This window comes from Apodemus sylvaticus, chromosome 1 (assembly GCF_947179515.1).
Source record: "Apodemus sylvaticus chromosome 1, mApoSyl1.1, whole genome shotgun sequence".
Taxonomy (NCBI): domain Eukaryota; kingdom Metazoa; phylum Chordata; class Mammalia; order Rodentia; family Muridae; genus Apodemus; species Apodemus sylvaticus.
Window position 1 is genome coordinate 53,719,652 of NC_067472.1, and position 27,884 is coordinate 53,747,535.

Below are 27,884 nucleotides of genomic sequence, written 5' to 3' on the forward strand. Positions count from 1 at the left end.
ATCTTACACCAGTCAGAATGGCTAAGATTAAAAATTCAGGAGACAGCAGGTGTTGGAGAGGGTGTGGAGAAAGAGGAACACTCCTCCACTGCTGGTGGGGTTGCAAATTGGTACAACCACTCTGGAAATCAGTCTGGCGGTTCCTCCGAAAACTGGGCACCTCAATTCCAGAAGATCCTGCTATACCACTCCTGGGCATATACCCAGATGACTCCCCACCATGTAATAAGGATACATGTTCTACTATGTTCATAGCAGCCCTATTTATAATTGCCAGATGCTGGAAAGAACCCAGGTATCCCTCAACAGAAGAGTGGATGCAAAAAATGTGGTATATCTACACAATGGAGTACTATTCAGCAATTAGAAACAATGAATTCATGAAATTCTTAGGCAAATGGATGGAGCTAGTGAATATCATACTAAGTGAGGTAACCCAGACTCAAAAGGTGAATCATGGTATGCACTCACTAATAAGTGGATATTAACCTAGAAAACTGGAATACCCAAAACATAATCCACACATCAAATGAGGTACAAGAAGAAAGGAGGAGTGGCCCCTGGTTCTGGAAAGTCTCAGTGAAACAGTATTCGGCAAAACCAGAACGGGGAAGTGGGAAGGGGTGGGTGGGTGGGTGGGAGGACAGGGGAAGAGAAGGGGGCTGACGGGACTTTCGGGGAGTGGGGGGGGGCTAGAAAAGGGAAATCATTTGAAATGTAAATAAATTATATCGAATAAAAAAAAAACAAAAACCAACCAAGACTCATAAATATGCTACTGAAGATACAGTAAAACTTCAAAGTTTAATGCTGGAAAAGGGAATTTCAGCAAGTCATAGAAGCTTTGGCAATCATGGATTAAGACAAACACAGAAACAGAGAGCCAACAATAGCTGTTATTTACAACTGAACTGAGATCAGCATTGTATTCCTGTACCACACACTATCACTCCTTCCTGTGAAATCTTTTGGAATTCAGTCTTACATCAGCAAAGCCACAAGAATAGGCCACAGTATCCTGCATATCCTATCCACTCTGCCATTTCAAGTCAGAGAGACTCATGCAAAAAAATTAATTAAAAATGAAAAGTAGCTCAGCAGTGATTGCAAACATCTTTAGCCCCAGAATACCATAGATGGATGGAGGGAGATCTCTGAAAGTTTGCAACCCTGCCTTCATACGCCATATGATCTACACATCTCCTTACTTCACGTGTTGCTTCAACAGCTTCTGTAGGTGCATCAAATCTCTCAAGTTCTCTCCTCATTCCTTTTTTGCTTTCTCGGATGAGGAACATGCTTGTACGTATAACAACATCACAGACATAGCCTTTATTAGCTTGAAAGTGTAAAGAGAAATAGAAAGAGCTTAGTTAAACAAAATTACTTCCTGTTGTTTTAGTTTGTTTTGTTTTTGAGACAGTGTTTTGCTATGTAGCACTACTTGTCCTAGAACTCACTGTATATCCCAAGCCTGGCCTTAAGTTGCAAATGCTTTCTGATGATAAGTTGCTTCTAAGGAGGTTTTCTCCAGCTTCTTGCCTCCCACCTGTGTGATTTTCATTTACCTATATTCCCAATAACATTTGATAGAGTTAATATCTTTTTATTGTGCAGATGATAAGTTCAGCAAAATCTCAGGAGTTTGACAATAGAAGTAGCCTTGATTCCTTCTGTATGGTCCTGGTTTTCCTTGTTTGAATACCACAATAGTGCTGCATTTAGGGTGAAACTCTAGAAAAAGTCACATACCCAAGGCATCATTTACAACTGAACTGAGATCAGCAGTGTATTCCTGTACCACACACTATCACTCATGTTCTGTGCCTATCATGAGAAAGCATTTTCTGCCACCTTTTTCTCAGTCTGCCAAGAACTTTTAAACTTCCTGTTTCTAATTCTTCCTATCCACTTCTGCCCTAGGTCTCCCTCGTTATCTCACTGGAAGTAAAGCAGATGCCACAATTCTACATCATTAAAGTTATTCCTTGGGAGATGTGGCCTATGCTATCCCTTCCTGATCACAGAGATAGCATGGAGTGAGGCATCTGAGCCACACTGTTTAATCTATTGAGAATTTTTTCATCTAAATTTGGAATGAGTTTCTACTAATATGAATTCTTTGATGTTATTTCCCCAAGCAAACATTACATTTTCCCTTCTGTCATTCAACAGTGCCCTCCATGGACTCATGGATTTTATCTTTTCTTTCTCATGAGCTGCCTGACTCTTCTCACATTTCTTCTCTTGATAGCTGTTTATTTCTAGATATGAGCTATTAATGACTGCAATTGGGAAACGGTGATTGAATGGGTTTTACCCAAATAACCCCATTAAAAAGTGGGGTACCAGTGACAGGCAGGCAGATCAATGGAAAAGGATTGAAGATTCAGAAATGAACCCACACACCTATGGCCACTTGATCCTCGACAAAGGGGCTGAAAACATCCAATGGAAAAAAAGATTGCCTTTTCAAAAAATGGTGCTGGTTCAACTGGAGGTCAGCATGCAGAAGAATGAGAATTGATCCATCCTTGTCTCCTTGTACTAAGCTCAACTCCAAATGGATCAAGGACCTCCACATAAAGCCAGACACTCTGAAGCTAATAGAAAAGAAACTGGGGAAGACCCTTGAGGGTCTTGAGGAACACTCCTCCACTGCTGGTGGGGTTGCAAATTGGTACAACCACTCTGGAAATCAGTCTGGCGGTTCCTCAGAATACTGGGCATGCCACTTATGAAAGATCCTGCTATACCACTCCTGGGCATTTACCCAGAGGATCCCCCAGCATGTAATAAGGATATATGCTCCACTATGTTCATTTATAATAGCCAGAAGCTGAAAAGAACCCAGGTATCCCTCAACAGAAGAATGGATGCAAAAAATGTGGTATATCTACACAATGGAGTACTATTCAGCCATTAGAAACAATGAATTCATGAAATTCTTAGGCAAATGGATGGAGCTGGAGAATATCATACTAAGTTAGGTACCCCAGTCTCAAAAGATCAATCATGGTATGCACTCACTAATAAGTGGATATTAACCTAGAAAACTGGAATACCCAAAACATTATCCACACATCAAATGAGGTACAAGAAGAAAGGAAGAGTGGCCCCTGGTTCTGGAAAGACTCAGTGTAGCAGTATAAGGCAAAACCAGAACAGGGAAGTGGGAAGGGGTGGGTGGGAGAACAGGGGGAGGGAAGGGGGCTTATGTGACTTTCGGGGAGTGGGGGATCAGAAAAGGTGAAATCATTTGAAATGTAAATAAAAAATATATCGAATAAAAAAATGTATATGGTACCCACACTACAGTCCACAAATCCAAAGAAGTTAAACAAGAAGGAAGGCCCATGTGCAAATTCTTGAATCTCACTTAGAAGAGAGAATAAACAAGACAGAGGGAGCAAAATGAAGGAGGGAACTGGATGGGAGTGGGGATAGGGAGGAAAATGGGAGGGCTCAGTGTCAGTTGTGGGTAAAGACATGAGAGAGAATCAGAGAAACAGGAGAATAAATGTAAATCAGAAGCTGGCAGGAGTAAGGGAGTGGGCCATCACTTGGTTGTGCCAGAAACATGAGAAGATGAACATTACCAAGAATATATGGGAGTGACTTTAGCTGAGACTCCTAGCAGTAGATATGGAACCTGATGTGGCCACCAACTGTAGCCAGTCAGGACCTCCAGTTGAGAGGTAAAGACACTAACAAATCTGCAAAGGTTTTGACCCAAATTTTGCCCTATCTACAAGAAATTCAAGGACAAACAGGAAGCACAGACTGAGAGAATGTCTAACCAACAACTGCCCCAACTCGAGACCCAAGGCCCAATCCCTGGAACTATTAATGATACTCTGTTATGCTTGCAGACAGGGTCCTACCTAATGAACTGGTAGAGGATCCACTCAGCAGCTGCCTGAAACAGATGAAGAGACCCAAAGTCAAATACTGGATTGAGCTCAGGGAGTTTTACAGAAGAGTTGGGAGATGGATCCAGGGCCCTGGAGGGGATAGTGACTCCACAGGAAGATCAATAGGGTTAAATAATATAGACCCTTCAAGGACCTCAGAGACTTAGCCACCAACCAAAGAGCATACCTGGCTAGACCTAAGATTCCCTGAGCATATGTAGCAGATGTGCATCTCAGTCTTTGTGTGAACCCCCAACAACTGGAGCAGGGGTTATATCTAGGCTATTGCCTGTCTATGGAATAAGTTCCATTACCTGGGCTGACTTATCTTGACTCAGTGAGAGAGGATGTACCTAGACATGGAAAGACTTGATCTGCTAGGGTTGGGAGATGTTCATGGGTGGCCCCTACACTGTTAGAGGGGAAGGGGAGAGTGATATGTGGGGATATACTGTGTGAGGGGTATACCAGGAGGAAAAGGGCATTGATCTGGATGTAAAGTGAATGAATAAGCAAATTAATGTAAAAATTTAACTTTGTTTAAATGTTTTAAACCTTATTATTAAAAATCTTGCATGTAAAATATTTTTTATGTGTTTATGAGATGAATGGAAATATGTAGCTTCCAGGGCAGGGTATGGGAGTCGAGGCTGGAGGTGTGGAATAAAAACTCTAGAAAGTCCCAAAGACCTGGGCCGTTGAAGTCACACAAGACTCAGTGTGGGTGAACTTAGCTGAAATGCCCAATAGTGGAGAGATGGAACCTGAAGAGAGCACCTCCAGTAGTTAGCGTGCGGTACTCATACAGACCTTTCACTTATTTGGTTAGAGTCACACCAAGATACTTTATATTGCTTGTGGCTGTTGTGAAGGGTGTCATTTCCCTAATTTCTTTCTCAGTCTGTTTATCCTTTGAGATAAACAGGAAGATAAAAAGGAAGGCTACTGATTTGCTTGAGTTAATTTTATAACCAGCCACCATGCTGAAGTTGTTTATCAGCTGTAGGAGTTCTCTGGTGGAGTTTTTTTTGGGTCATTTAAGTATACTACCATAACATCTGCAAATAGTGATAGTTTGACTTCTTCCTTTCAAATTTGTATTCCTTTGACCTCTTTGTGTTGTCTAAGTGCTCTAGCTAGAACTTCATGTACTATATTGAATAAATATGGAGAGAGAGGGCAGCCTTGTCTAGTCCCTGATTTTAGTGGGATTGCTTAAAGTTTCTCTTCATTTAGTTTGATGTTGGCTATTCGTTTGCTGTATATTGCTTTTATTATGTTTAGGTATGGGCCTTGAATTCCTGTTCTTTCCAAGACCTTTAACATGAAAGGATACTGAATTTTGTCAAATGCCTTTATAGCATCTAATGAAATGACCATGTGGTTTTTTCTTTGAGTTTGTTTATGTAGTGGATTACATTGGTGGATTTCCGTATATTGAACCATCCCTGCATCCCTGGAATGAAGCCTACTTAATCATGGTGATTAAGTGATTTATGTGTTCTTGGATTTAGTGGGAAAAAATTTTATTGAGTATTTTTGCATCGATATTCATAAGGGAGATTGGTCTAAGGTTCTCTTTTTTTGTTGGATCTTTGTGTGGCTTTGGTATCAGTGAAATTTTGGCTTCATAGAACAAATTGGGTAATGCTCCTTCTGTTTCTATTTTGTGGAATAGTTTGAAGAGTATTGGCATTAAGTCTCCTTTGAATGTCTGATAGAATTCTGCACTAAAGCCATCTGGTCCTGTGCTTTTTTTTTTCCATTGGAAGACTGTCAATGACCACTCCTATTTCTTTAGGGGTTATGGGTCGGTTTAGATGGTCTATCTGATCCTGATTAAATTTTGGTAATTGGTATCTATCTAGGAAATTGTCCATTTCCTCAAGACTTTCCAGTTTTGTTAAGTATAGGGTTTTGTAGTAGGATATGATAATTTTTTTGATTTCCTCAGATTCTATTGTTATATCGCCCTTTTCATTTCTGATTTTGTTAATTTGGGTTCTGTCTCTGTGCCTTCTGGTTAGTCTGCCTAAAGATTTATCTATCTTGTTGATTTTCTCAAAGAACCAGCTCCTACTTTTCTTGATTCTTTGTATAGTTCTTTTTGTTTCAACTTGGTTGATTTCAGCCCTATGTTTGATGATTTCCTGCCTCTACCCCTTTTGGGTGTATTAGTTTCTTTTTGTTCTAAAGCTTTCAGGTGTTCTGTTAAACTGCTAGTGTATGCTGTCTCCAGCTTCTTTTTGTAGGCACTCAGAGCTATGAGTTTTCTTCTTAGCACTGCTTTCATTGTGTCCCATAAATTTCAGTTTGTTGTGCCTTTATTTTCATTGAATTCTAAAAAGTCTTTGATTTCTTTCCTTATTTCTTCCTTGACCAAAATATCATTGAGGAGAGAATTGTTCAGCTTCCATGTGTATGTGGGCTTTTTGTTGTTTTCGTTGCTATTGAAGATGACCTTTATTCCATAGTGATCTGATAGGAGGCATGGAATTAGTTCAATTGTCTTATAACTCTTGAGGTCTGTTTTGTGACCAATTATACGGTCAATTTTGGAGAAGGTACCATGAGGTGCTGAGAAAAAGGTATATCCTTTTGATTTAGGATGAAATGTTCTATAGATATTTATTTAGTCCATTTGGTCCAAAACTTTGGTTAGTTTCACTGTGCCTCTGTTTAGTTTGTGTTTCCCTGATCTGTCCATTCAAGAGAGTGGGGTGTTTAAGTCCCCAACAATTATTGTGTGGGGTGCGATGTATGCTTTAAGCTTTAGTAAGGTTTCTTTAAGAATGCAGGTGCCCTTGTATTTGGGGCATAGATGTTCAAAATTGAGAGTTTTTCCTGGTAGATTTTTCCTTTGATGAGTATAAAGTGGCCTTCTGTATCTTTTTTTGATGACTTTTGATTGAAAATATATTTTATCTGATATTAGAATGGCTACTCCGGCTTGTTTCCTGGGATCATTTGCTTGGAGATCTGTTTTCCAGCCTTTCAATCTTAGGTAGTGTTTATCTTTGACCCTGAGATGCGTTTCCTGTATGCAGCAAAATGTTGGGTCTTGTTTACAAATCCAGTCTATTAGTCTATGTCTTTTTATTGTGGAATTGAGTCCATTGATGCTAAGAGATATTAAGGAATAGTGATTGTTGCTTCCTGCTTCTTTTGATGTAATTTTTATGTTTGTGTGGTTATCTTCTTTTGGGTTTGTTGAAAGGAAATTATTTTCTTGTTTTTTCCTTTGTGTAGTTTCCCTCCCTTTGTTGTTTTCCATTCATTATCCTTTGAAGGGCTGGATTTGTGGAAAGATACTGTGTAATTTTGGTTTTGTCATGAAAAACCTTGGTTTTTCCATTTATGGTAATTGAGAGATTTGCTGGATATAGCAGTTTGGGTTGGCATTTCTATTCCCGTAGGATCTGCATGACATCTGCCCACACTCTTTCTGGTGAGAAATCTGGTGTAATTCTTATAGGTCTACGTTTATGTTACTTGACATTTTCCCCTTACTGCTTTTAATATTCTTTCTTTAGTACATTTGGTGTTTTAATTATTATATGACGGGATGAATTTCTTTTCTGGTGATTGCCACCTTGACAGAGTATTCACTCACCTGGAAGATAGCCTCAGTGACATACTGTTTACATTGGATTGGCTTGTACACATGTGTTTCAGAATATGTCTTAATTGAGATAATAGATGTGGGAGGACCCAAACACTACAGGTAGCACCCTTCCCAGGCATGGAGTTCTGTATTGTATGTCTGATAACTCAACCTCAGTACAGTCAAACAAGCAATAAGCATTCATGCATTTATTACTTTCTGTTCTTGACTGTGAGTGTGATGTAAATAACTGCTCCAAACTTCTAGAAGTGTAATTTCCCACAGTGATGGAGAACAATTTGAAATTATGAGCTAAAATAAACTCTTTCTTCCTTATATTTTTTCTGTCAGAATATTTTATCACATCAATAGAGAAGAATGCAGGAGGGTACTTTTACAGGTAATTATTTCATTGTGTCTATTTTGAATGGAGTTGTATTTTTAAATTTCCCCTCAATGAGTTCCTTACAGGTGTATATAAATATTGCTGGTTTTTGAATGTTCCATTTCACATTCTAATATTTTTCTAATAGATTGTTTCTGATTGTTTTAGTCAGGGTTTCTATTCCTGCACTAAAAAATCATGACCAAGAAGCAAACTGGAGAGGAAAAGGTTTATTTAGCTTACACTTTCACATTGCTGTTCATCACCATAGAAAGTCAGGAATGGATCTCAAGCAGGTCATGGAACAAGAGCTGATGTGGAGGCCATGGAGGGATGTTACTTTTTGGCTTGCTTTTCCTGGCTTGCTCAGCTTACTTTTTGTATAGAACCCAAGGCTACAAGCCAAGGGATAGCACCACCCACAATGGGCCCTCCTGCCTTGAACACTGAGAAAATGCCCCACAGCTGGATCTCATGGAGGCACTTTCCCAACTGAAGCTCCTTTTTCTGTGATAGCTTCAGCCTGTGTCAAGTTGACATAAAACCAGCCAGTACACTGTTCTAAGGATTTTCTGGTAGAGTCTATTTAAATGATTGGAACATTTTCTCTTCAAAAGGAGATAACTTGGTTTCTTCCCATGTTATTTGTAGCACACTTTTTTATGCTGTTATTTTTGACTAACAGTCTGGGCAACTGTAGTAGTTATACTTTTGTTGCTATTGCTGTGACAATATGTTCTCTGACAAAAAGCAAGTCATGGAAGATTGGGTTCATTCTAGTTTAAAGTTCAGAATGATAGAGCCCATCCAGGCAGGGAAAAGAAAATTACATGCAAGAAATACATAGTAGCAGGGACAGGAAGTCAATTGAGCACGTTTTCATTCATATACAGGAAACAGAGAGGGGAAATATGATGTGGAAGAAGACTTTAAAACCTCAAGTCCTCGTTGAGTATCTTTCTTCCAGCAGTGCTCCCCTTCCTAAAATAGCAGTTATCAACCTGTGGGTCAAATATCAGATCTTCTGCACATCAGATATTTACATGACACTTCTAAAATTATAGTTATGAAGTAACAATGAAATAATTTTATGGTTGGGGTACGCCACAACATGAGGAGCTGTATTAATGGGTTCATGAGGAGCTGTATTAATGGGCTGCAGCATTACAAAGGTGGAGAATCAGTGTCCTAAATGCTCCATAGCCATCCCAAACTTCTCTACCAAATTGGGTCCATGTGTTCAAATATTCAAGCCTTTGTACATTGCCTTAAGTGCTTCTTAGCCATTAGAAATTCCTCTGCTGAGAATTCTCTGTTTAACTCAGTATCCCATTTTTAGTTGGGTTAGTTGGAATACTGGTGTCTAATTTCTTGAGTTCTTTTTATATTTAGGTATCAGTCCTCTGTCAGATAGAGAGATGATAAGATCCTTTCACAATATGTAGGCTGTCAAAGTATCTTTTGCCTTATAGAAACTTTTCAGTTTTGTGAAGACCCATTTATCAATTGTTGACTTTAGAGGCCAAGCCATTAGTGCTCTGTTCAGATGTTGTCTGCTGTTATAATGTGTTCAATGCTATTTCCCATTTTCTGTTCTATTAGATTTACAGTTTTATGTTGGACTCCATCTAGAATTGAGTTTTATGCAGACTGATAGATATGGAATCTATTTGCATTCTTCTACAAGCAGATAGCTCATTAGACCAACACCATTTGTTGAAGATGCTTTCTTTTTTTCCATTGTATGAGTTTGGCTTCTTTGTCAAAAATCAAGTGTCCATAAGTGTGTGGGTTTATTTCAAGCTCTTCCACTAGATTCCATTCATCAACCTGTCTATTCCTATACCAATACTATGCAGTTTTTATGACTATTGCTCTGTAGTACAACTTGAAGTCAGGGATGGTATTACCTCCATCCTTGGTTTAATAAGTTCTTGTATTATTTAAAGTTGTTTTTTAACTATCCTTGTTTTTATGTTTTTCTCTTGTAAGGTATATAAATAACTGTGATGTAATTTTGATGGTAATTTTACTGAATCTGTAGATTGCTTCTGGTAAGATGGCCATTTTCACTATGTAAATCTTTTCTATCTGAGAGCATGGGAGATCTTTTCATCTTCTGATATTTTCTTCAATTTATTTCTTCTCAGACAAAACATATTGTTATATATATCTTTCACTTGCTTGCTTAGAGTTACACCAAAATATTTTATATTATTTGTGCATATTGCAAAAGTTCTTTCCCTAATTTCTTTCTGCACCTGTTTATCATTTGTATAAAAGAGGGCTTTATACAATTACTGATTTTTTTTAGTTAATTTTGTATTTAGCCATTTACTTGAAGCTTTTTTAATCAGCTGTAGGTGTTCTCTGGTAGAATTATTTGAGTCTTTTATATATACTATCATATGCAAATAGCAATAATTTGATTTCATCCTTTATAATTTGTATCTCTTAATCTCCTTTTATTTGTCTTAATGCTCAAGCTAGGACTTCAACATCCTTGGCCATCAGGGAAATTATCATCAGAAGAACCCTGTGATCCCATTTTATTCCCATCAGAATGACTAAGATCAAAACTTAAGTGATAGTACATGGTTACAAGGATGTGGAGCACGGGGAAAAACTCTTACATTGCTGGTGGGAATGAAAACTTATACAACCACTTTGAAAATCAATTTGGTGATTTCTTGGAAATCTGTAAATAGTGATATCTCAAGACCCAGCTATACCAATCCTGAGTATATACACAAAACATGCTGTACAGGGGAACAGTTGCTCAACTATGTTCATAGCAGCTCTATTCATAATAACCAGAAACTAGAAACAACCTAAATGTCCCTTAACTGAAGAACGGATTAAAAATGTGCTACATATATACAACAGAACACTATTCAGCCATTTAAAACAAGGACAGTGTGAGCTTTGTACACAAATGGATAGAACTGGAGAATGTCATCCCAAGTGGGGTAACTAGACTCAAAAGTAAATGCATGGTATATACTCACTTATTAATATTATTATTATATAATATTCATATTAGCCATAAATACAGGATACCCATGCTTTACTCCAGAGACACAAAGAAGCTAAATAAGAAAAATGGTCCAAGTGAGGGTGAGTGAGTTTCACTTAGAATGGGGAATTAAATAGTCACAGGATGCAGATGGAAGAAGAGAATTGGTTGGGAGAGGGAGTGGGGAGGGAAATGGGAGTTTTGGTTTCAGGTGCCTACAAGATGTGTAGGGACCAGGGATGGAGCAGAGACTGAGGGAATGGCCAAGCAATAACCAGCCCAACTAGCCACCCATACCATAGGCAAGCACCAATACCTGACAGTTATAATGATACTCTGCTATGTTTGGAGACAGGAGCCTCGAATAACTGTTTTCTAAGAGGCTTTCCTACAGCAGCTGACTCAGACAGATGTAAAAAAGCCAAGTCAAACATTGGATGAAGATTGTGGATTCATATGGAAAAGCGGAGGGAAGGATTGAGGGCCCTGAAGGGTGTAGGAAGACCAACAGAGTCACCTAAACTGGGCCCTTGGGTGAGCTCAGAGACTAAACCACTATCCAAAAAGCATACACTGGCAGGATCCAGGCCCCTGCACATATGTAGCAGATACACAGCCCAGTCTTCATGGTGACCTGAACAACTGGAGTGAGAGCTGTCACTGAAGACTTATCTGTCTATGGGATCCATTTCCCTAACTTGCCCATCTTGTCTGGCTTTAGTGGGTGAATAAACATCTAGTCCTGCAGAGACTTGATGTTCTAGGGCTGGAGCATATTCAGGGCTGCCTCATCTTTTCGGAGGAGAAGGGAATTAGTGGAAGCACTGTAACGGGGGGATCTTTAGGGGTACACAGTGATCAGAAGTTAAAATGAATGAAAAATTAATAAAGTGAAATAAAGAAGACATATACAATATAAAAAGTCAGAAGGGTAAAATCATGGACTTGGATGTGAACGCTTAAGAGAATGTGGTTGAAATTAGAAGGTGAGAGTCCTGGCAAGTAAAAGAGTTAAGGACAACAGCCTAGATAAGAGCCTGATCTCTGCACATTGTAGGATGAAAGTGGCCATGAAGCATCTCAAGCTACCATGAAAGTAGCTTAAGAAAGGGAGGGATCCATTGCCTGAGTAAAGACCTGTACCCACACTAGTCATTAGTTATTAACAGTGTCTATACTTGAGATAATTTTCTAACACAAGTTCTTTTAACTGAAATGAATGATACTTGCAGCTGTCTTCAAGGTTGGAAATCTAGCAGGCTTGTAAATTTTCTGTCAATAGCACACTCACCACCATTAAGTTCTAACTGTGATACAACTCCAGATAATGTCTACAGGAATTTTGGGATGTGGAGAATAAATCTTGCCTAGCTGAGATTCACTGCCCTGCTAGAGGGAGAACTTTTTTTTTATTCGATATATTTTTTATTTACATTTCAAATGATTTCCCCTTTTCTGGTCCCCCACTCCCTGAAAGTCCCATAAGCCCCCTTCCCTCCCCCTGTTCTCCCACCCACCCCTTCCCACTTCTCTGTTCTGGTTTTGCCTTATACTGCTACACTGAGTCTTTCCAGAACCAGGGGGCACTCCTCCGTTCTTGTACCTCATTTGACGTGTGGATTATGTTTTAGGTATTCCAGTTTTCTAGGTTAATATCCACTTATTAGTGAGTGCATACCATGACTGATCTTTTGAGACTGGGTTACCTCACTTAGTATGATGTTCTCCAGCTCCATCCATTTGCCTAAGAATTTCATGAATTCATTGTTTCTAATGGCTGAATAGTACTCCATTGTGCATATATACCACATTTTTTGCATCCACTCTTCTGTTGAGGGATACCTGGGTTCTTTACAGCTTCTAGCTATTATAAATAGGACTGCTATGAACATAGTGGAGCAGTTCCCTCATTTCCCCGTCTTTCAAAACTATAAGTGATACTCATGGTTTCCTTGTGGCTCACAGAAAAAATGTCTTTGAAATGGAAGGGTGATCCTGACTAACTGGATAAGATGTCAGGATAAACACCTGAGAAATCAAATAAACTATTACTCTGATGTGGAGCAAAGTTTTAACTACATACCCTTGCACTGGAAAGTCCCATGAAGTTCAACAGTTTTGGTAAAGGTGCTATGGGAAATGCATGACCCTGGTTCTGCTTCAGAATCAGGCTTCTGTCTTTAGGTGATTTTTTTTTTTAGTTCAGTGTAGAACAAATTATGATAACAGCTATCTGTACTTCTTTCCTGACCATCAAGCCCTCACTTAACACAATAAAGTATGCTTGTTAGTGCCCAGAAAATCATGAGATATATGGCTTTCCTGTGGGATCTGATGTGTCCCTGAATTGATGTTTTATGTTTGAGTGAAAATACACTTTCTAATTGGGTATAGTATTTTGTTTTTAATTTTTACATTTTTATTTAAAATTTTAATTGAAATACTTTTATTTATTCATTTCACATTCTGCTCACTACTCTCTCCCAGAATTCTGCTCCCATTCTACCTCCTATTCTCCTCTAAAAGGGCAGAGTTACTCCAAATATTCTCCCACCCTGGCACATGAAGTCTATGTGAGGCCAGGTGCATCCTCTCCCAATGAGGCCAGACAAGGCAGTCTTGGTAGAAGAATACATCCCACAGACATGGAATAGCTTTGAGGGCAGCCCCTTCATTTGTTCAGGACCCACATGAAGGCCAGGCTTCACATCTGCTACATATATGCACAGAGGTTTAGGTACAGCCTGTAGATATGTTCTTGGCTTAGCGTTTCAGTCTTTGTGAGCCCCAAGGGACCAGGTGAGTTAATTCTGTTGGTATTCTTGTAGAGCTCCTATCTCCTTTGGGGCCCAACTCCCCTACTCTTGAATAAGAGTCTCCAAGGTCCATCTACTGTTTGGCTATTGGTGTGTGCCTCTATATGAGTGAGCTGCTGGATAGAGCCTCTCAGATGCAAAGCCATGCTGTTTGCAAGCATAATAGAGTATCATTATGAGTTCATTTGTAATACCTCAAATAGGAAAATACTTTCCTTTGTATCCATTTAGATCACATGAATAAAACTTGTATCTGTAAATAAACAGAAAGCAACAGAAGAAAGGTGATGAAAGTCAGGCTGCTATGAACATAATGGGTATATGCCCGGGAGAGGTACAGCAGGGTCCCCCGGAAGTGTCATGTCCAGTTTTCTGTTAAAAGGACAAAACGGCAACCATCAAATTGGGAAAGGATATTCACCAACCCCTACATCTGATAGAGGGCTAATATTCAATATATATAAAGAACTCAAGAAGTTAGACCCCAGGGAACCAAATAACCCTATTAAAAATGGGGTACAGATCTAAACAAAAAATTTTTACCTGAAGAAATTCAGATGGCAGAGAGGCACCTTAAGAAGTGCTCAACATCATTAGTCATTAGGGAAATGCAAATCAAAACAACCTTGAGATTTCACCTTACACCAGTCAGAATGGCTAAGGTCAAAAACTCAGGAAACAGCAGGTGTTGGCGAGGATGTGGAGAAAGAGGAACACTCCTCCACTGCTGGTGGGGCTGTAAGATGGTACAACCACTTTGGAAATCAGTCTGGCGGTTCCTCAGAAAACTGGACATGACACTTCCAGAGGACCCTGCTATACCTCTCCTGGGCATATACCCAAAGGATTCCCCGGCATGCAATAAAGACACATGCTCCATTATGTTCATAGCAGCCTTATTTATAATAGCCAGAAGCTGGAAAGAACCCAGATGTCCCTCAAAGGAGGAATGGATACAGAAAATGTGGTATATTTATACAATGGAATACTACTACTCAGCAATTAGAAACAATGAATTCACAAAATTTTTAGGCAAATGGTTTGATCTGGAAAATATCATCCTAAGTGAGGTAACCCAGTCACAAAAGAATACACATGGAATGTAATCTCTGATAAGTGGATATTAATTAGCCCAGAAGCCCTGAATACCCAAGGCACAAATCGCATAACAAATGACTCCCATGAAGAAGTATGGAGAAGGTCCTGATCCTGGAAAGGATTGATCTAGCATTGGAGGGGAATATGGGGACAGAGAAAAAGGAGGGAGGTGATTGGAGAAGGGATGGAAAGAAGAAGGTTTATGGGACATATGGGGAGGGGGGATCCGGGAAAGGGGAAATCATTTGGAATGTAAACAAAGAATATAGAAAATAAAAATATTTAAAAAAGTGAATCAATTCCCATTCTTCTGCAAGCTGAACTCCAGTTGAACCAGCACCATATTTTGAAAAGGCTATCTTTTTTCCACTGGATGGTTTCACCTCCTTTGTCAAAGATCAAGTGACCATAGGTATGTGGGTTCATTTCTGGGTCTTCAATCCTATTCCATTGATCTACCTGCCTCTCACTGTTCCAGTACCATGCAGTTTTTAACACTGTTGCTCTGTAGTACTGCTTGAGGTCTGGGATACTGATTCCTCCAGATGTTCTTTTACTGTTGAGAATAATTTTTAGCTCTCCTGTGTATTTTCTTATTCCTGATGAATTTGAGAATTGCTCTTTCTAAGTCTATGAAGAACTCAGTTGGGATTTTGATAGGAATTGCATTCAATCTGTAGACTACTTTTGGCAAGATGGCCATTTTTACTATATTAATCCTGCCAATCCATGAGCATGGAAGATTTTTCCATCTTCTGAGGTCTTCTTCAATTTCCTTCTTCAGAGACCTGAAGTTCTTCTTTTTCTTTCTTTCTTTTTTTTAATATTTATTTTTGATGTATGTGACTACACTGTAGCTGTCTTCAGACACACCAGGAGAGGGCTTTAGGTCCCATTACAGATGGTTGTGAGCCACCATGTGGTTGCTGGGAATTGAACTCAGAATCTCCGGAAGAGCAGTCAGTGCTCTTAACCACTGAGCCATCTCTCCAGCCCTTGAAGTTCTTCTTATACAGATGTTTCACTTGCTTGGTTAGAGTCACACCAAGATACTTTATATTGTTTGTGGCTATTGTGAAGGGTGTCATTTCCCTAATTTCTTTCTCAGTGTGCTTATTCTTTGCATATAGGAAGGCTACTGATTTGCTTGAGTTGGTTTTATAACCTGCTACTTTGTTGAAGTTGTTTATCAGCTGTAGGAGTTCTCTGGTGGAGTTTTTTGGGTCGCTTAAGTATACTATCATAACATCTGCAAATAGAGATAATTTGACTTATTCTTTTCCGATTTGTGTCCCTTTGATCTCCTTTTGTTGTCTAATTGCTCTAGCTAGAACTTCAAGTACTATATTAAAAATATATGGAGAGAGTGGACAGCTCTGTCTAGTCCCTGATTTTAGTGGGATTGCTTCCAGTTTCTCTCCATTTAGTTTGATGTAGGCTACTGGTTTGCTGTACATTTCTTTTACTATGTTTAGGTATGGGTCTTGAATTCCTGTTCTTTCCAAGACTTTTAGCATGAAAGGATGCTGAATTTTGTCAAATGCTTTTTCAGCATCTAATGAAATGACCATGTGGTTTTTTTCTTTGAGTTTGTTTATGTAGTGTATCAATCACATTGATGGATTTCCATACATTGAACCATCCCTGCTTCCTTGGGATGAAGCCTACTTGGTCATGGTCAATAATCATTTTGATGTGTTCTTGGATTCGATTGGCAAGAATTTATTAAATATTTTTGCGTCGATATTCATAAGGGATATTGGCCTGTAGTTCTCCTTCTTTGTTGGATCTTTGTGTGGTTTTGGTATCAGCATACTAGCAGCTTAATGGCATACCTGAAAGCCCTGGAACAAAAAGAAGCTAATTCACTCAGGAGGAGTAGAAGACAGGAAATCATCAAACTCAGGGCTGAAATCAATCAAGTAGAAAGAAAGAGAACCATACAAAGAATCAACAAAACCGGAGGTGGTTCTTTGAGAAAATCAACAAGATAGATAAAACCTTAGGAAGGGCACAGAGACAGTATCCAAATTAACAAAATTAGAAATGAAAAGGGAGCTATAACAACAGAAACAGAGGAAATTAAAAAAAAACATCAGATCCTACTACAAAAGTCTATACTCAACACAACTGGAAAATCTGGATGAAATGGACAATTTCCTAGACAGATACCAAATACCAAAATTAAATCAGGATCAAATACATCAACTAAACAGTCCTATAGCCCCTAAAGAAATAAAAGGGATCAAAGAAAGTCTCCCAACCAAAAAAAAAAAAAAAAAAAAAAAAAAAAAGGACCAGATGGTTTTAGTGCAGAATTCTATCAGACCTTCAAAGAAAACCTAACACCAATACTCCCCAAATTATTCCATAAAATAGAAACAGAAGGAACACTACCCACTTTGTTCTATGAAGATTTCTAGCTTAAAGGGCCAGTAAGTATCTTCCACAAAATCATAGAAGAAAACTTCCCTAAACTAAAGAGATGGTCATGAACCTACAAGAAGCCTACAGAATTCCAAATTGATTGTACCAGAAAAGAATTCCTGAGGTCACATAATAATTAAAATACCAAATGCCAGTTTGCAATCCCACCAGCAGTGGAGGAGTATTTCTCTTTCCCCACATCCTCTCCAGTACCTACTGTCTACTGAGTATTTTATCTTGGCCATTCTGACTGGTGTGAGGTGAAATCTCAGGGTTCTTTTGATTTGTATTTCTCTGATGACTAAGGATGTTGAACATTTCTTTAGGTGCTTCTCAGCCATTAAATATTCCTCAGGTGAAATTTTTCTGTTTAGCTCTGTACCTCATTTTTAATCGGATTATTTGGTTCTCTGGAGTCTAACTTCTTGAGTTCCTTGTATATATTGGATATTAGCCCTCTGCCGGATGTAGGGTTGGTAAAGATCTATTCCCAATGTGTTGGTTGCCATTTTATAGTATTGACAGTGTCCTTTGCTTTACAAAATCTTTTTAATTTTGTGAGGTCCCATTTGTCAATTCTTGATCTTAGAGTGTAGGCTATTGGTGTTCTGTTTAGGAAAATTTCCCTTGTGCCCATTTGCTCAAGGCTCTTCCCCAGTTTCTTTTTTATTAGTTTCCTTGTGTCTGGTTTAATGTGGAGGTTCTTGATCTACTTGAACCTGAGCTTAGTACAAGGAGATAAGAGTGGATCGATTTGCATTTGCATTCTTCTGCATGCTAGCTGCCAGTTGAGCCAGCACCATTTCAACCATTCTGGAAATTCAGTCATTTTGGTGGTTCCTCAAAAAACTGGGCATAATATTTCCAGAGGACCCTGTTATAGCTCTACAGGTCATATACCCAGAGGATTCTCCAATATGTAATAAGGATACATGACCACTATGTTCATAGCAGCCCTATTTATGATAGCCAGAAGATGAAAAGAACCCAGATGTTCCTCAATGAAGGAATGGATACTGAAAATGTGCTATATATACACAATGAAATTCTACTAAACTATTAAAAACAATGAATTTATGAAATTCTTAGACAAATGTATGGAACTGGAAAATATCATCCTGAGTGAGGTAACCCAATCACAAAAGAACAGATATGCTATGCACTTACTGATAAATGGATATTAGCCCATAAGCTTGGAGTACCCAAGATACATTTCACATATCAAATGATGCCCAAGAAGGAGGAAGAACAAAGTATGAATACTCTGGTCCTTCATAGAAGGGGGGACAAAATACACATAGTAGGAGATTCAGAGACAAGGGGTGGACCAGAGTCTGAGGAAAAAACCATCCAGAGACTACCTTACCCAGGCATCCATCCCATATACAGTTACAAAACCAAGATACTATTATTGATGCCTACAAGTGCTTGCTGATCGGAGCCAGATATAGCTGTCATCTGGGAGGCTCTGCTAGTGCATGAGAAATACAGAGGGGGACATTCTCAGTCAGCCATTGAACTGAGCACAGGGTCCCCAATGGGGGAGCTAGAGAAAGGATCCAAGAAACTGAAGGGATTTGTATATCATAGGAGGAACAACAATATAAGCCATCTAGTACTCCCAGAGTTTCCAGGGACAAAACCATCAACCAAAGAGTACACATGGAGTTACCCATGTCTCCTGACACATAGGCAGCATAGGATGACCTTGTTAGACACCGAGGGAGGGGGAAGAGACCCTTGGTCCTGGAAAGACTTGATGATGTAGTGTAGAGGAATACCAGAACAGGGAAGTGGGAGAGGGTTGATTGGGGAAGGGGAAATGGCTTATGGGATTTTGGGGGAGGAGGGAACCAGGAAAGGGGACAACATTTGAAATATGAATAAAGAATATATCTACTTAAAAAAAAACCCAAATACACTAAACAAAGAAAGAATATTAAAATCAGTAAGGGAAAAAGGTCAAGTAACATACATATAAAGGCAGATCTATTATAATTACACCAGACGTCCCACCAGAAGCTATGAAAGCCAGAAGATCCTGGGCAGATGTCAAAGAGACCCTAAGGGAATATAAATGCCAACCCAGACTACTATACCCAGCAGAAGTATCAATAACGATAGATGAAGAAACCAAGGCATTCTGTGACAAAAACAAATCCACACAATATCTTTACACAAATCCAGTACTTCAAAGGATAATGAATGGAAAACACCAACAAAAGGAGGGAAACTACACCCTAGATAAAGCAAGAAAATAATCTTCTTTTAACAAACCAAAAAGAAGAGAGCCATACAAACAACTTCACCTCTAATAACAAAAATAACAGGAAGCAACAATCATTTTTCCTTAATATCTTTTAATATTAGTGGACTCAATTATCCAATAAAAAGACAAACTAACAGAATGGATACATAAACAGGACCCAACATTTTGCTGCATACAAGAAACTTACCTTAGGCACAAAGATATACCTTCAGAATAAAGGGCTGGAAAGCAATTTTCCAAGCAAATGGTCCTAAGAAGCAAGGAGGTTTAACCATTCAAATATCTAGTAAAATCTACTTTCAACATAAAGTTATCAAAAAATAAGGAAAGGCACTTTATACTCATCAAAGGAAAATCTACCAGTTCTGATCATCTATGCTCCAAATGCAAGGGCACCCACATTCATTAAAGAAACTTTACTAAAGCTCAAAGCACACATCGCACCCCACACAATAGTAGTGGGAGACTTCAACACCCCACTCTCATCAATTGACAGATAATGGACTCAGTAACTAAACAAAGACACAGTGAAACTAACAGAAGTTATGAACCAAATGGATTTAACAGATATCTATAGGAAAATTATCCAAAAACAAAAGAATATACCGGTTTCTCAGCACCTCACAGTACCTTCTCCAAAATTGACCATATACTCAATCACAAAACAGACCTCAACAGTTATCAGAAGATTTAAATAATACCATGCCCCCTGTCATATCATCGTGGACTAAGACTGGTCTTCAATAACAACAAAAACAATAAAATCCCATTTGGAATGTAAACAAAGAATATAGAAAATAAATAAATAAATAAATAAAACCAGAAAGCCCACATACACTTTGAAACTGAACAACATCTTACTCAACAAAAACTTGGCCAAGGAAGAAATAAGAAAGAAATTAGAGACATTTTAGAATTTAATGAAAATGGGGGCACAGCATACCCAAACTTATGGAACACAATGAAAGCAGTGCTAAGGGGGAAAACTCATAGCTCTGTGTGCCTCCAAAAAGAAACTGGAAGCCGGGCAGTGGTGGTGCACGCCTGTAATCCCAGCACTCTGGGAGGCAGAGGCAGGTGGATTTCTGAGTTCGAGGCCAGCCTGGTCTACAGAGTGAGTTCCAGGATAGCCAGGGCTACACAGAGAAACCCTGTCTTTAAAAAAAAAAAAAAGAAAAGAAAGAAACTGGAAAGAGCATACACCAACAGCTTGACAGCACATCTGAAAGCTCTAGAAGCAAAAGAAGCAAATACACACAAGAGGAGTAGATGACAGAAAATAATCAAATACAGGGCTGAAATCAACCCAGTAGAAACAAAAAGCACTATACAAAGAACCAACCAATTAAGGAGTTGGTTCTTTGAAAAAAACCAACAATATAGATAAACCCTTAGCCAAACTAAGCAGAAGACACAGAGAAATTATCCAAATCAATAAAAGCAGAAATGAAAAGGGAAACGTAACACTACTGCAAAAGCCTATACCCAACAAAAGTGGAAAATCTAGAGGAAATGGACAATTTTCTAGACAGATACCATGTAGTAAAGTTAAAACAGGGTCAGATAAATACTCTATCCATTTCCATAACCCCTAAAGAAATGGAAGCAGTCATTAATAGTCTCCCAACCAAACAAAGCCCAGGACCAGATGGGTTTAATGTAGTGTTCTATCAGACTTTCAAAGAAGTCCTAATACTAATACTCTTCAATCTATTCCACAAAATAGAAACAGGAGTAGTACTTAATTTGTTCTATGAAGCCACAATTACCCTGACACCTAAACTACACAAAGACCCAACAAAGAAAGAGAACATTAGAGCAATTCTCTTATGAATATTGATGCAATGATACTCAATAAAATTCTTGCCAACAAAATCCAATAACACATTAAAACAATCATCCACCATAATCAAGTAGACTTCATCCCATTGATGCAGGGAAGGTTAAATATGCAGAATTCCATCAATGTAATCCCCTGTATAAACAAACTGAAAGAAAAAGAAACCTTAGTTGATAATTTCATTAGATGCTGAGAAAGCATTTGACAAAATCCAACACCTCTTCATGATAAAATTCTTGGAAATATCAGGAAATCAAGGCCCATACATGAACATAGTAAAAGCAATGTACAGAAAACCAGTAGCCAACATCAAACTAAATGGAGAGAAACTTGAAATGATCCCACTGAAATCAGGGACTAGACAAGATTGTCTACTCTCTCCCTTCATGTTTCACATAGTACTGGGATTTCTATCCAGAGCACTTAGATAACAAAAGGGATATAATGGGATACAAATTTGAAAGGAAGAAATCAAAGTATCACTATTTGCAGATGGTATGATAGTATACTTAAGAGACCCCAAAATTTTGACCAGAGGACTCCTAAAATGATAAACAACTTCAACAATATGGCTGTATATAAAATTAACTCAAACAAATCAATAGCCTTCCTATACTTAAAGGATAAAGAGGCTGAGAAAGAAACTATGGAAATGACACCCTTCACAATAGTAAAAAATAATATGAAATTCCATGGTGTGACTCTAACCAAGCAAGTAAAAGATCTGTATGAAAAAACTTCCAAGTCTCTGAGGTATGAAATTGAAGATGATCCCAGAAGCTGGAAAGATCTCCCATGTTCTTAGATTGGCAGGGTCAATATAGCAAAAATGGCCATAATTACCCAAAGCAATCTACAGATCCAATGCAATACCCATCAAAATTCCAACTTAATTCTTCATAGAGTTAGAAAGAGCAATTTCCAAATTTATCTGGAATAACAAAACACCCAGGATAGTGAAAACTATTCTCAGCAATGAAAGAACCTCCAGCAAAATCACCATCCCTTACCTCAAGCTATACCAGAGAGCTATATGATTAGAACTGTATGTTATTGGTACAATGACAGGCAGATAGATCAATGGAATAGAATTGAAGATCCAGAAATTAACCCACACACCTATGGTCCCTTGATCCTTGACAAAGGAGCTAAAACCATCCAGTGGAAAATAGACAGCATTTTCAACAAATGGTGGTGGTTCAACTAGCAGTTAACATGTAGAAGGATGCAAATTGATCCATTCTTATCTCCCTATACAAAGCTAAAGTCCAAGTGGATCAGGGACCTCCACATAAAACCAGATATACTGAATCTAATAGAAGAGAAAGTGGGGAAGAGCCTGGAGCACATGGGCACAAGGGAAAAATTCCTGAAGAGAACACCAATAGCTTAAGATGACAATTGACAAATGGGACCACATAAAATTGCAAAGCTTCTGTAAGGCAAATGAGACTGTCAGTAGGACAAAACTGCAACCAACAGGTTGGAAAAAGATCTTTACCATTCCTATATCTGATAGAGTGCTAATATCCAATATATACAAATAACTCAAGAAGGTTATACTCCAGCAAACAAAATAACTCTCTGGAAAATGTTGTACAGGGCTAAACAAAGAACTCACAACTGAGGAATACCAGATGGCTGGGAAACACCTAAAGAAATATTTAACATCCTTAATCATCAGGGAAATGCAAATCAAAAGAACCCTAAGATTCTACCTCACATTAGTCAGAATAGCTAAGATAAAATCTCAGGGGACAGCAGATGCTGGCGAGGATGTCGAGAGAGGAACACTTCTTCATTGCTAGTGGGATTGCAAGCTGGTACAACCACTCTGGAAATCAGTTTGGCGGTTCCTCAGAAAAATCAGAGGACCCAGCTATACCACTCCTGGGCATATACCCAGAAGATTCTCTAACATGTAATAAGGACACATACTCCACTATGTTTATAGCATCCTTATTTATAATAGACAGAACCTGGAAACAACCCAAATGTCCCTCAACAGAGGAATGGATACAGAAAATGTGGTATATTTACACAATGGAGTACTACTCAGCTATTAAACAAAATAAATTCATGAAATTCTTAGGCAAGTGGATGGAGCTGTAGAATATCATCCTGAGTGAGGTAACTCAATCACAAAAGAATGCACATGTTATGCACTTGCTGATAAGTAGATATTTGCCCCAAACTCAGTATATCCAAGATACAACTCACAGACCTCAAAAACTCAAGAAGGAAGATCAAAGTATGGATACTTTGATCCTTCTTAGAAGGTAGATCAAAGTACCCATGGCTCATAGCCAACCAATAGACTGAGTATAGGTTCCCCAATGGAGGGACTAGAGAAAGGACCCAAGGTGCCGAATAGGTTTGCAGCTCCAAAGGAGGAACAAAAATATGTACCAACCAGTACCCCCCACAGCTCCCAGGGACCAAACCACCACTCAAAGAGTACACATGGTGGGACCCATGGCTCCAGCTACATATGTAGCAGAGGCTCCAGTTACATATGTAGCATCAATCCTGTGAAGGATTAATATCCCAGGGTAGAAGAATTCCAGGTCAGCAAAGTTGGGGGTAGGGTGCGGTTGGTAAGTAAAGGGAGGGAGGATGGGATAGGGGGTTTTCAGAATAGTAATGAAGAAAGGGGATACCATTTGAAATGTAAATAAAGCAAAAATCTAATAAAAAGTAAAAATAAATAAATATATTTCTATATAATATAAAAATATAAAAATTGATAATTACCATCAACACTTTAGCTTTCGCCAGATTCCTCTCAGATTCATTTAGAAGACATTGTTTGAATTGGCTCATAACATTTGTACTTAAAGGTTCATGTACAAATGCCTTAACAACTTCTAATCACACACAGACACTATCAGTTCAATTCTCTTTTCAATAATATTACATGGAATATCACAGCCAGACCCTGGAAAGACATGACATCCATTGCTCCAGGTTTCAACTCATTAGAGCTTATCTATCATGACAATCATGTTCTTGAGTACAAGTGGAGACGCAGATTAGCCAAGGTGATGGGGCACTGCCAAATCTGAGACAGAATATGCCGGCTATGAGATTCCACTTAGAAACTGCAAACTCTGTCCCTAACATCATAGTACAAAGAGGCCATACCTCAAATATCCTTCATTAACAAGGACACTGAAAAGATGTCAGGCTATTTTGCTGGGCATACTAAACACTCTTAATTACTATTTGGAGACTAACATGAATATGTTTGAACATCCTATCAATCTCACTTCTATAATATTATTTACTTTGTTCTGTTTACTCTAGCATATGCATTACAAAGCAACTTAAATAGAGGCTCTAATACTTGAAATACCATATTCAGAAAATGGATCCAGTCTATAAGATTCTGTTAGATTCTGATACCTTGGCCCTAAGAAGCCAACAAATAAAGACAAACTTCACATAACTTTTGTTATCAGAGGCATCCCAGAGACAAGAAGCTTTTTTATGATCGAACACAGTCAACAGTTTTGTTTTTTCTTTCTTCTAGCCTTGATGCATCTCAGCACTATTTTTGAATCCTATGAAGTATTTAAAAATATTCTGTAAATGCTGCATCCAGAAAATCATTTATTGTCACCATTAACTTTGTCATCTGCTTTAAAAAATATCATAAAACAAAGTCTTGAACTTGAACTGATGTTGTTTGGTCAACCAGTAGCAGAAAAAGAAGTCAGGAAATAGGTTCAATTAATCTATCATTACCTTAAACATAAGCCAACTCTGCTTTTCCTACACATTAGTTGAGAACTCTATCTTCTTCCTATTTTCACCAACTTCTCCTTTAGAGGAGTAGAATACATAAATGATGCAAATTATATGTCTTTTTACATGTGTGATGTGCTTGTACTGACTACATTCTCAGGGACAAAGCTTTGCTTCTTTCATTACTTCAAGTGGGCTTGGGGAATGTGAACTGTCCTCCCTACCAGCAGGACTTGAAAGTAAGTGGCCTGATGTGAAGGTGTCCTTCACACATCTATTATATAGCTCACAAGCTATTTACTCCTAGGGCTCATGGTACATTTTGAGAACTAACTCCATCAAAATGTGAAGAGATTCATGAGTACAATTAAAAAAATCCCATTTAGGTCTAATGTCATTTATATCTTCTTCATTTGCTGTAAAACACCCCATATCCAAATCCAAGACTTATCACAAATTTCAGCAGAGCTCTTTTTAAAATAGACCTCCTGCACTGTAATGACACATTACAAATAGTTCTAGTAATGTTAAGTTTAGAGCTATTTCATCAGTCACTTTCTACGAGTGTTAAAATGTCTTGGTGCACAAGGAATAGTAGTTTTTCTTCCTATAGGAGGCAGAAAAATTGTGTGGTCCAAAAGCAGTCCATCTTTGCACAAAGCTCACCACTGGCATAACAGGAAATTGGGACAGCAGCTATCATGAAGACCAGCAGCTTCATGTTTGGGTGGCCTTTGTGGTTTGGACTTTGCTACAAGATGGAGATAAGAGAACTTTTTTGAGTTCAATTCTCAGTGCTTCTATTTTTTTCTTGACCAGTCACCTTACATGACCTAGCAAATAAGAATGCAAGTCATTCACACAATAGAACATTTAACCAGACAATGTCAGAGAGCGTGAAGCAGAGCCAAGGAGGCAGTAGCTCCAAATACCCAAGATACAATTCACAGACCACATGAAACTCAGCAAGAAGGAAGACCAAAGTGTGAGTGCTTTGATTCTTCTGAGAAGGAGAACAAAATTCTCACAGGAGCAAATATGGAGATAAAGTGTAGAGCAGAGACTAAAGGAAAGGCCATCCAGAGACTGTCCTACCTGGGGATTCAACCCATAGACAGTCATGAAACCCAACACTATTGTAGATTCCAAGAAATGCCTGCTGAAAGGAGCCTGATATGGCTATCTCCTGAGAGGCCCTGCCAGAGTCATACAAATATAGAGGCAGATGCAGGCAGCCAAGCATTGGACTGAGCATGGGATCCCTAATTAAGAACTTTCCCTAAAGAAAGAACTATAGGAGCTGAAGGAGTTTGTAACCTCATAGGAAGAACAACAATGTCAACAACCAGATCCCCCCAGAACTCCCAGGGACTAAGCCATCAAGCAAGGGGGAACACATGGCTCCAGCTGCACCTGTAGCAGAGGATTGCCTTGTCGGGCACAAATGGGAGGAGAGGTCCTTGGTCCTATGAAGGCTTGATTCCCCAGTGTAGGGGAATTGAGGGTTGGGAGGTGGGAGTGGAGTGGGTGGAGGAGCACCTTCATAAAAGTAGGGAGAGTGAGGATAGGATAGGAGTTTTCTGGGAGTGGGGCAATCTTGGAAATAGATTAACTTTGAAATATAAAAGAATATATCCAATAAAAAAGAAAAAAGTAAATCAAGGAAACAAATTATTGAAAGCAGACTATGAGGATTAAAGTATGATGAGTGGCAATAGGTAACTTTTGCACAAGTGCTTCCAAAAAAAGGAGATTGCACCACTATAGTTGGAGTTTTTAAAATATACTCTCCTCCTCTTACCCACCCACCCTCCTCTGTTTCTTCTTCTTCTTCTTCTTCTTCTTCTTCTTCTTCTTCTTCTTCTTCTTCTTCTTCTTCTTCTTCTTCTTCTTCTTCTTCTTCTTCTTCTTCTTCTCCTCCTCCTCCTCCTCCTCCTTCTTCATCCTCCTCCTCCTTCTATTCACACTTTTTGTTCTTTTAGTTTTCTACTACTTAATCCTTCTTCATTCGTGTCCTTTTCTTTTTCTTTAACTTTTATTTTCCAATTATAAGCAGCTTCATTTTTTTCTGTCTATTCCTGATGGTTCCAGTCGTTAGGGTCAGTGCACTGCCACCTTTATTTTTCTGCAGTCAGGTTTTCCTGTTGACCCTTTTCTTCTTTGAATTCCAGAGGAAATTTACTATCTTTTGATCCTTACTTAAGACACTTACAGAGAGTCATTTCATCAATTACCATTCCTTGTTCATTCCAAATATTGAAACATATATATGTACCTATTACTCTGTCAAAATCTTTATGACATGAGTGTAGAAGAGAAATTCTTGTAGTGAGAATGTTAAAGGAGTGTATTGATAGGACCAAATGACTGAATCAGAATGATGCATGTGTGTGAAAAGGTCATAATTAAATTCATTGTTTTGTAATCACATATAACTTAAAATGACATGAAAAGAATCAGGATGGCACAGGAAACATTTAGGTATAACAAAACTTGAAATGGAAGTTTTTATCCATGCATCAAAATATGCAGCCATCTATGGTGGAAGACATATTTAAGAGGCATATCATATTAACTGCAACCTATGTTGAATGAACATTCAGTTTGAAGAATGTTTTGGTCTAGGTCTTGTGTAGGTCTCTTTTAAACTTGAGAGTCCATTCAACCCGACACATACATTTCAGATTTCAGAGAGAGTTATGTGTGGGAAGAACAATACTTTATCAACAGGAATGGTGAATTCATAGATGGAAGTCATTATCATCTAA